The following is a 12,023-nucleotide window of genomic DNA, read 5'->3' on the forward strand; positions in this document are numbered from 1 at the left end:
GCCTAAAGAATTAAAACCTGGCAACTGTATCAAATATAATATAACTGCAAATATGCCCACTAAGTTTAATGTATGCCTGCCACATATCTAGTGGCTTTTAAAAGGCATACTAGTCACCTGACACAGCCGATAAATACTAAGGAGCAGCTGACACAGGTTTAGAACAATTGAGATTACACAGGGGTGCATGAAAAGGCCTGTGACCATGGTTAATAAGAGTTAACCAAAGATTAACCCCATAATATACAAACAAATATAGAAAACCACAGCACTCGCCACCCCAGAAGAGGGGTGCAGTGTCTGCACTCACCACTCATAGGGTGGGGTGCATGCAGCCCATGGCCACCTACCCAAATACATACAAAATAGAGAATTCAGCACTCACCATAGCAAGCTCACTTGTCCTCACTACATCAATAAATAAAATCGGTATGCAGGCTTCCGTGCATTGGCCAATACACCAACTAAACCCCCATCATTTATTTATTGATGTAGTGAGTACAAGTGAGCTTGCTATGGTGAGTGCTGAATTCTCTATTTTGTATGTATTTGGGTAGGTGGCCATGGGCTGCATGCACCCCTCCCTATGAGTGGTGAGTGCAGACACTGCACCCCGCTTCTGGGGTGGCGAGTGCTGTGGTTTTCTATATTTGTTTGTATATTATGGGGTTAATCTTTGGTTAACTCTTATTAACCATGGTCACAGGCCTTTTCAAGCACCCCTGTGTAATCTTAATTGTTCTAAACCTGTGTCAGCTGCTCCTTAGTAATTTATCGGCTGTGTCAGGTGACTAGTATGCCTTTTAAAAGCCACTAGATATGTGGCAGGCATACATTAAACTTAGTGGGCATATTTGCAGTTATATTATATTTGATACAGTTGCCAGGTTTTAATTCTTTAGGCTTTGTGATAGTGTAGGACCTGCATGAAGGTGGGGTACCTTGAAAATCGGTATGCAGGCTTCCGTGCATTGGCCAATACACCAACTAAACCCCCATCATTTATTTATTGATGTAGTGAGGACAAGTGAGCTTGCTATGGTGAGTGCTGAATTCTCTATTTTGTGTATATATATATATATATATATATATATATATATATAATTAGTATTGCCCCTCCAGTGTGTATAATTTAATAAGCTACAAAAATGTGAAAGCCCTCACTCAATCACTTACTTACTGACTCATCACTAATTATCTTGCTTCCCGATATGTTAGGAAGCTGAAATGTAACATAGGTATTCTTCATATTGGAAATAGGAAAACTATGTAATTAGAATTATAATAAGCCTCCACTAATGGGATGAAAGGGGGGTTGACATAATTACATCATTACCGATGTGTGGTTTGCATTGCATTAGCTATAATGCCCTGTTACAATCCTGAGCACTCATGTTTTGTTATTGTTATAAATTACCTTTGCTTCAGTCTGTGGAACTACAGGTCACAGCAAGCTCCTGCATAATTGTCACCCAGTGCCTTTGCTCCTGCACTCAGCAACTGACTTCACAGGTGTCTGGATTCTGTAAATACAGCTCGTTACCTGAAAACTACTATTCAGCTTGTCAGCCTGCTCAGTCTGCACTGCAGCTGCATGTTATATCAATTACTGTGGGCCTGTCTGGTGCTCACAACTGATTGGTCCAGCCTGTTCTTTTAAGCCTCTCAATCCCAAGAGGCTTTGCCAGTTATAGCTACTCCATGTGGTGTTCTGCTCTCTGGTTCCTCTCTGGTCTCAGTTCGTCTGTCCAGTGGGTATTGCCTTGTTCCAGTACTGAATTCCAGCTTCAACATCTTGCTGACGACTTTAGTCTGCCGACTGCCGTTACCCTGTCTCCAAGTGTCTGTACCCCAGTCCGTCCATGTGCCGCTACCCCCTGTGTCACCCCTGGAGTGCCTGCTGCTGTTCCATCTCCACGGCCCCAGCGTACCATCTGGCCGTGTGCACCCTGCCACCTTCTCCAGTTCCTGTTTGTTCCTGTGTATCCCTGCGGTTGATCATATACAACACCTCTACCATAACTCTAGTCCAGTTCAGGTATCAATTGACCCAGACAGGGGGCCGCGACCTGCACGTCGGAAGCTGCAAAGCCCATATCCCCATGCGGGGTTCCCTGGTGAAAACCTTCCGGTGTGTTAGACTCCGCGCCTCTGTTCAGGGTAACATCAACCACTTGGTACTTGATCCTGAATTCCGGATTCTGCACCAGTTCCTGACAATGCCCAAATAGACAATTGGATAAAAATTTTGATTGCACCTCCAGTGTATATAGTATATACATTTATATATATATATATATATATATATATATATATATAGTTGAGTATCCCATATCCAAATATTCCAAAATACGGAATATTCCAAAATACGGAATTTTTTGAGTGAGACTGAGATAGTGAAACCTTTGTTTTCTGTGGCTTAATGTACTCAAACTTTGTTTAATTCACAAAAGAATTAAAAATATTGTATTAAAAGACCTTCAGGCTGTGTGTATAAGCTGTATATGAAACATAAATGAATTGTGCGTATGTATACACACATTGTTTAATGCACAAAGTTATTAAAAATATTGGCAAAAATGACCTTCAGGCTAAGTGTATATGGTGTACCTGAACCATAAATGCATTCTGTGCTTAGACTTAGGTCCCATCACCATGATATCTCATTATGGTATGCAATTATTCCAAAATAGGGAAAAATACAATATCCAAAATACCTCTGGTACCAAGCATTTTGGATATGGGATACTCAACCTGTTTAAACATATACAGTATATATATATATATATATATGTATATATATAGAACTTTGGAGAGGGCGGCACTCAGAGACTTGTCAAAATAAATTAAGTGAAGAAAAAGCCCGCAGGGCAACCTTTAATGTGACATTTCGGGGACTAGCCCCTTCCTCAGACAACAAGTGAGAACAACAAACAGTGTTTAAATACATACAGCAATTAAAACAAACTTACCACCCTCGCCAGTGTGCTCCCAGGCGTGCCCGGCCGCCATGCTGCAACGGCACTTCCGGTTGCGGGACCGCCGTCGCTCCGGAAGCGACATCACACACCCGGCCCGTTTACTATGGCTACACACTATAACAGAAAACGGGGCAACATAAGACGTGTATACACAAAACACGGCTGACAACAGTGCTGTGCAATAATGTGCATTACAGATACAATATATCCCTGTGCCAACATAGTTTAAGAAGCCATTTAAAAGTTAAACAGTGTTACACTCACATGCTCAGTTTGCTGAAATTCAACCACCACAAAATGGTTCTGGTTAAAACTACTAGATACAAAAATAAAGTGCTGATGTACACAACAAATTTAGTGCTTATGAGATGTTAAAATTCTTAGTATAAAAGACACTTTGTTAACCTTGTGCGGATAAGCCTATGAATTCCTTCACATTGTTGCCCTCTTGTGGTGAAAACTAGAAACAGTTGCATAAGCTGTTTTAGTTAGAAAGTGGTTAATTGCTTAAACAAAAGGAAGTACTCAATGGAATCAGATTACAGAAAATGTGACAGGCCAAGTGACTCATTAAGCCCCTCAGGAGATAAACAGTCCAACCTGAAAATCCATCGGGATTCCAGTTGTAACAGTTTTCTCCCTCGGTCCCCACCCCGGCGTGATGGAGGTATATGGTCTACAGCCTTATACCTCAAGCTTGCCAGATTATGTTTATATTGGACAAAATAGCGGGCTACCGGTTGCTCGCTTGTTCCTGTCAGTAAGGCATTTCTAATAGCCGACCGATGTTGGGTCAACCTCACTTTTAACTGGCACTCGGTCTTCCCGACATAATAAAGGCCGCGTTAGTGGCCATTTGATTTTGAAGCACTGCCCTGTGTAAGGATGCGGTATGGTATCACCTGTTAGTAAATAAGAACAGGTTGTACACCCCAAACATTTAAAACATCCGTTTTTTCTAGTGAGAAAATTTTGGGGTGTGGGTGGAGTTAGAAACCCTGTGACATCAGTCTTTACTAACAGATCTTTTTAATTCCTGCCTCGTGAGTGGCTGGGTCAAGTTGATTTTGGTAATACACTATAGACTGGTCCTGATGTTGACCTGCTCCTAACCTTGCTGCTTTTCACTTTAGAACACAACTATTTTATCTTTAATGGCGATTACTATAAACAGGTCACTGGGTGTGCGATGGGGTCCTCAGTGGCCCCGTCGTTCACAAATTGTTTTATGTGGGAGACAGAAAAAAGTATCTTTTTTGAGAAGTCGGATATTGCTAATGCATTATTTAGGTACCATCGTTATATAGATGATGTATTGATTCTGTGGCAGGATGATCTAGTAAAGTTAACGTTGATCATAGATAAACAAAATGCATCTAGCAGTCCAATTAAGTTCACCATGATGAGTAACACTAGCACAATCTGCTTTTTGGACATATGCATTCCGATTAGAGATCAACAAATCCACACCTCCTTGTATGCGAAGCCCGCAGACCGCACCACTATCCTTCATGCAGATAGCTGTCATCCCAAAACGACAATCAGAGGTCTCCCTTACTCACAATTTCTACGGGTATGCAGAAACAACAGAGACCAGGCCCAGGCCATGAGTCAACTAGATGTTATGGTCAAGAAATTCAGTAAAAGGGGCTATAGCGTGAAAGAATTACGCAGAGCCAGAGACAAAGCCATACATGTGTCGCAACAAGCTGCTCAAAATTTCCCTGAAAATAGCACTAGAAAGAAAAAACAGGAGGCGGTTACTTGGGTAAATGAATTTAATACGCAAAGTGCAAGAATCACAAAACAGGCTAAACAATTATGGCAGATGGTCAGCTCAGATCCAGATCTTAAATGCTTTCATAAAACCAGACTTAGACCCAGCCACTCACGAGGTAGGAATTTAAAAGATCTGTTAGTCAAGACTGATGTCACAGGGTTTCTAACTCCACCCACACCCCAAAATTTTCTCACTAGAAAAAACGGATGTTTTAAATGTCTGGGGTGTACAACCTGTTCTTATTTACTAACAGGTGATACCATACCCAATCCTTACACAGGGCAGCGCTTCAAAATCAAATGGCCACTAACGTGCACCAGTCGTTTTGTAGTTTACATACTGGTATGTCCTTGCGGCCTTCATTATGTCAGGAAGAGCGAGTGCCAGTTAAAAGTCAGGTTGACCCAACATCGGTCGGCTATTAGAAATGCCTTACTGACAGGAACAAGCGAGCAACCGGTAGCCCGCTATTTTGTCCAATATAAACATAATCTGGCAAGCTTGAGGTATAAGGCTGTAGACCATATACCTCCATCACGCCGGGGTGGGGACCGAGGGAGAAAACTGTTACAACTGGAATCCTGATGGATTTTCAGGTTGGACTGTTTATCTCCTAAGGGGCTTAATGAGTCACTTGGCCTGTCACATTTTTTGTAATCTGATTCCATTGAGTACTTCCTTTTGTTTAAGCAATTAACCACTTTCTAACTAAAACAGCTTATGCAACTGTTTCTAGTTTTCACCACAAGAGGGCAACAATGTGAAGGAATTCATAGGCTTATCCGCACAAGGTTAACAAAGTGTCCTTTATACTAAGAATTTTAACATCTCATAAGCACTAAATTTGTTGTGTACATCAGCACTTTATTTTTGTATCTAGTAGTTTTAACCAGAACCATTTCGTGGTGGTTGAATTTCAGCAAACTGAGCATGTGAGTGTAACACTGTTTAACTTTTAAATGGCTTCTTAAACTATGTTGGCACAGGAATATATTGTATCTGTAATGCACATTATTGCACAGCACTGTTGTCAGCCGTGTTTTGTGTATACACGTCTTATGTTGCCCCGTTTTCTGTTATAGTGTGTTGCCATGATAACCGGGCCGGGCGTGTGACGTTGCTTCCGGCGCGACGGGGGTCCCGCAACCAGAAGTGCCGCTGCAGCACGGCGGCCGGGCACGCATGGTAGCACACTGGCGAGGGTGGTACGTTTGTTTTAATTGCTGTATGTATTTAAACACTGTTTGTTGTTCACACTTGTTGTCTGAGGAAGGGGCTAATCCCCGAAATGTCACATTAAAGGTTGCCCTGCGGGGTTTTTCTTCACTTAAACTATTTTGCCAAGTCTCTGAGTGCCGCCTTCTCCAAAGTTCTATATGCTAACAGAGGTGACAAGCCCTGAAGGGAAGGCACCGGAGCAGTACTGGCGTCAGTCTGGAGTGCCGGGGTCCAATTGCTGACTATATATATAATTTTCTTTGTATTTTAAGGAAAACAATAATAAAAGTAAAGTTTTTCTTAACTTCATTCAACTTAAGACCATACCAAAGGATCTTCTTTTCTCCCATACTACTTTAACATGTGTCAGTTATATTCATATGTTTGGTGACTGTCTTATCTTTTAAAATCCAGTGTGCAGTTGGGCTTTAAGCCAGTTAACATACAGTCTCAATTCTGATGTGATAGCAGTTATCATTTTTTTAATTCTGAGCGATAGAGTAGCAACTTGCAGAAAAATGGGGTCCCTTGATGGGGACTGCAAGCTTAAATGTATTGATCAATATATGAACTAAAACCCTATTGTTTGTTATGGTGAATTTTAATTATATACTGTACATACTGTTTATACAGCACTAATCTGGAGCACAATATTACATATATATAACTTCAAGCAATTTGTTGTTTTTCTTTCTAAGATTATACTTAAGAAGCAAAACATGTTTAGGGTGTATGTCCCAGACTTGTACTCTACTAAAAGAAGGAAAGCTTTAAAATGCATAAATGGTTAAGTAAATTGACAGAGAATTTGGGCAGATGGGTGTCAGGTGTTTCTGTTTAGTAATCACCAGACAATAACACCCTTCCTACAAAAATGTTATAAAGTCGTAAGATGGAAAATGTTTAATTAACAAATATCACACATCTTGTAATGAATAAGTGTGTCCTACTACTGTATGATGTGATAATTTGTGTTCTTTTTATAATGCTATGACCTTGCACTACCATATTAGTCCTACTCATTGTATGTGCTTCATTCAAGCTAGTTACAAAATATATTTTAATGGTCAACTTTTGTAATAAATCTCTATATTCCTAAAATTTTCTGTTTTGGTATGGTGAATAAATATCAAAACATTGGTGGTGGTAAAAAAAATACACATATTGTACTGTATTTGCTTTTAGCTGCTGCAATTTCAATAAAACAAAAAAAATATATATTTTTTTTGCCCATTTTGTATACATTGTCATGTGAAGAAACATTAACAAATAAATCTATATATATATATATATATATATATATATATATATTTATTATTTTTTAAATAAAAAAAACAGCAACGAGGTTAAATCTCTATGTTTAATGTGTACACTCAAAAAATGCATTGGAAACATTTCAACTTACTGAATTGTCCTCCTCAATTAGGAAAAACTAAGTCCCAATATGCAAAAATGAACAAATTCGGTATATTTAGTAAAACATTTTAAACCATAATTAAAGTCCACCTGTTGACATTATGTTTCTGGATAAATAGGCTGGACTTTTCAAATAATAATAGCAAACGAAATTTAAAGGAAGCACTGGCAAAAATATAAGATTACTATACTTTATAAGCACATTCTTTTATAAATACAATTATTTCAAAATGGAGTTTTGCAATAAAAAATAAAAAAACAGAGCAGCAAAAATGGAGCACTAAATAAAATAGAGCCTCAATACATTGTTGCTATCCTTTTCAAGAAAATAAAGAAAAACTGAAAGGAACTACTGTAGGGAATTTTATAAAAAAAATTGAATACAAACAAAAATAAAACTTTTAATGCTACTATTACCTTAGAAAAATATATTTAACCATTTAATATGTTCAGGATTTTTTTTAAACAAGGATTTAAAAATTATATGTTCACATACAATGTATAAGCCTCTCTGAAACAAGAGTAGATTAGAAGTAGTTTTTTTTTCCAAATGATAAAAGCAAAAAACATACTGATTAATCAATTATTTGCTAACTTTAAAGGCTTTTAGGCATTTTCATCAGGAAATGAAGGCTTACTGGCACAAAAAAATTGCAAGAAATATATGTAAATAGACATTACACCGATATCAATCTAAAATAACTGAGTATTAAAATTTTAAACATTATTTATTACATTCTTAATATAACTCAATACATTTACTTGAATTCATGGGCTGTGTATGCTTTCCATGGCAAGATTTGGAGCAGCTCCCACAATTTTGGTCAACGCAATAGTTGTAGAATATGTATGACAAATGTTTACTTTCAAAATGACTATAAAACCCCTATACCACACTGAAATGAAAATTAAAAAATATCATTCAATCTACTGTATCTAATCAAATTAAGCAAAGCAAAGCAAAGTAATCTGACATTGAAAATAATTGTTGTCCACTAATTCAGGATTTAATCACTCACCTGGATAAATACTAACACCACACTTCTCACCTTTATCCTCCTGTATAGCAGTGTGAGAATAAAGAAAAAGCCACATGAAGCTTGGTTTATAAACCTTTGTTTCAACATTCTCTTAACATTGTCATACTGTAGGTACAGTATCTCAATCTTTGGAGACCACAGTAAAGATCTCTTGTGTACTATAAGTAATCTTTAGAGGCGACAATGATTAGATACATATTTTTGGCTTTTGCACAATGTTCTAGTAAAAATAAAATCTTAGCTGCAGAGGACATATTATTAATAAAGAATAAAATGTTATAAAATTTGTATTATTTCTACTAAAAATTAAATGACTATCAATTATGACATAGATTTATGATGTATATATCTTTTTAAATTGTAAAACTTTTCTCTCAGTTCACCCAACTCTACTTAACACCGATAACATATGGACAAGATTCACAACAACTTTCACTTACCATATAGTCAAACTCTATCATGTCTTAAGTAAAATGATATGAAGCAAAATTCAGATTTTGAAATTATTTTGAGTTTCAGTTTGGCATTACAGGGTTCGGATAGAGAGTTTGCAATTTGTAGGCTGATTTTTTATTTTTTTAAAGAAAAGAATCAATCTGAATTTAGGGATCTACATATAAGATAGTCATACAGTTGTTATTCATATACTGTATAGCTAGAATTTCTCATACCAAAGACCTTTTAATAGTGGATCCAAATTATATATGAAATATAGAAAGAAGCATATAGTATAATACCTCCAGAGTAACAAGGTGCAGAATGGAATATACTGTAGGTGACTTTAAAAATAATACTATAGCATCCAGTCAATCAATACAAATGGTTGAAATCCATGTGAGATGCCAGTACACTCATATTACTAATGAACTAATCAGAATGCTGACAAAGTTGGGAAAACTGTCATCGACTTTTGTCAGTCTATAGGTCGCGCTGACTCTAAAGTCCTTACATGATGTTCAGAACAGTAAAAAAACGTACTTAAAATGTGGCCTTTCCTCAATCATTTTCATTGTTTATTATACATATAGAAAAAAACACTTACTGTAATAGTATGTACATTATCAAAATATTTGTTTAGAAGTTTAGTAAAATGTATAAATCCAACACAGCATGGCACTTGCCATATCTTATAACAGATGATACTCAGCATTATAAGCTGGTCTGGTGTATGTTTAGATAACAGAGACTTGGACCTATGACTCACTGTACACAGCCAATGGAGGCAATGATAGAGATCAGCCTTGCTAGCCTACAATGTTTAAAATTACTACTTCATCATTGTGATATAGGGCTGTGGCTTGACTGTACTTTTATACCTCAGCATACTAATGAATCTTTTGTATATTTAAAGAAATTAACTGGAATGCCAAGTATTCTTCATAAGTCACTAGCCAGTGTGATGTATGTTGTTTCTAGTTGGATTGTTAAAAGTACATTTTCTTGTTAACTAAGGCAGGGAATGTTAAATGATTTATTTTGTGTAATCCATCGATATTCTTTCATGTTATGAAAGAATATCACGTCACATTATGGAAAATAAGGAAACAGTTACATACTTATGATACAACCACTGAAAACTCCTACATCTTGAAGCTTTGGGTTGCTTAAGTTTTAAACCTACAGTATGTATCCATCTCATTTCTCTATGAGCCAGTTTCATGGTGGCATCTCTGTGTCTACAAAAACGGTCACACTTAATCATTACAAGGAAATGAAGACCCCTTCAATTTTCTGTAAATCAGAAAACTTTCAACACATATTATCTGTGAACTTCCCAAAATCCACAAAAGGTGGTCCCAACATTTAACTTCGATTTCAACTACCGTATGACAAGAAAGGAAATTGTCAAAATGCTTGACTGCTTGAGACCATTGAAACATTGACAATGGCCTTCCTTTGTAGACAGCTAGATTTGTTTTGGGAGGATGATGCTACAGCCATCTTAGTTGGAGCAATTTTGTCTCAATGAGCTTCTTCTGGGTAACATCACACTTGTGGATTGTTCTTATGAAAGGCCCAACCTGTAAAGAATAACTCTTTTGGTGGTGGTGAACATCTCACTGTCAAACTGACACTGAATGTATTATCAATGGATATGTTTCAGTTGTTAGATGTTGGAAAACTTGATTTGGACAATAGTTCACCATTTTTCATTGTTGATGACTTCCAGAAATTATGTGAAAAAGTACTCTGCTTTCTGATAATATTTTTTTTATAATAATAATAATAATAATAAAAACAGAGTAGTTGACAATTAAGAAAAATTTAATTAAATTATATGGATGCATGTAAATGACTATAAGTTCTGGTAAAGGAGTAGGGAGGGAATGTTAATAGTTCTTGGTAACAGTCTGATAGGGGAAGGTCAATCATTTTTTTCTATACTGTACAGTATATTTTATGCAATCTTAACTTCTGATTTCCCAATAGCATAAATAGCAACTTGATCCTTGTAGTTTTTGGTCAGTTTTGTGTCCATATGCAATAATATAGGAATATTGTGAAAACAGTGGTGTAATGAAGGAAGTTCATTGTTTATAGTGTAGTATAACTGAACACATCAGTGCACATATGCTTGACTTAAATAACTCTGGGTTCTAAGCATTTCAGGGCTAGTTAGATTCTTGCTCCATGGTGCCACACATTGGGGTCTTGTTTTCCTCCTGGTAGTTACCGAAGTGGAGCATGGATGCTGCCATCTTGGATATACAATACTCACATGGCAGCATCAGCCAACTGGATCCTGCTCTCATGCTCACATGACACAAATGGCCAATAGGCACTAGGAGATTCCCATTTAAGCACTCTGGTGATATGCTCATTGCCAGGACACCATATTTCTCCTATAACTCATTATCCCTCTCAGTTATGAGGCAGCTTTTAGCTTCCACTCTAAGCTCTTGAACCTTTACTGACAAGTGTATTCTGCTTCTTATTCAGTGTACATTCATCCCAGATATATACCAGCAGGGTTGTTCTGCTTTTCACACCAATTCCAGTAAGAGTCCTACTACATGCAGATGCCTCTATCTACATCCTGTTTTCAGTTGTGGACAACACTAAAGTGTCAACATTTCCTGCAGGCTACTACAAGTACAGTAGTTGTTATTCCAGCTGAAGCCTGTCTCTGCCACACTACAGTTCTGAGATCGCCATTGTCCATAAACCATACCCATAATATACTGACAATATCTGTACTCAGTCTTCACTCTGGTTATCCTACTGTATATCCATATTTGTTCTTTCAGAATAATCAATACATCTACTAGTTGCACCCGTACATATGAGTAGTTTAATAAATGTTTTATTTTACTTTGTCTGCTCTTGTAATAATAAAGCTATAATCAGGAGTCCCAAATTAAATTTAGAAAGCACACTGATATGGATTGGGCAGTGTACAAACACTAAGTGTGGATACTATAAAAATGTTACTATAGCTAATTGATTGGAGAGACAAGAAGCCATCAGGATCAGTTTCATATCTACACATATGGACTTGATTCAAATATCTCCAAACAGACAACCCTCACTTCTGACATCTATGAGGTCTAGCTCTCCGCCATAGTCATCCATGCTTTACCCTTCCAT

The sequence above is a fragment of the Pseudophryne corroboree genome, chromosome 6 (genome assembly GCF_028390025.1).
Source record: "Pseudophryne corroboree isolate aPseCor3 chromosome 6, aPseCor3.hap2, whole genome shotgun sequence".
Classification (NCBI taxonomy): Eukaryota; Metazoa; Chordata; class Amphibia; order Anura; family Myobatrachidae; genus Pseudophryne; species Pseudophryne corroboree.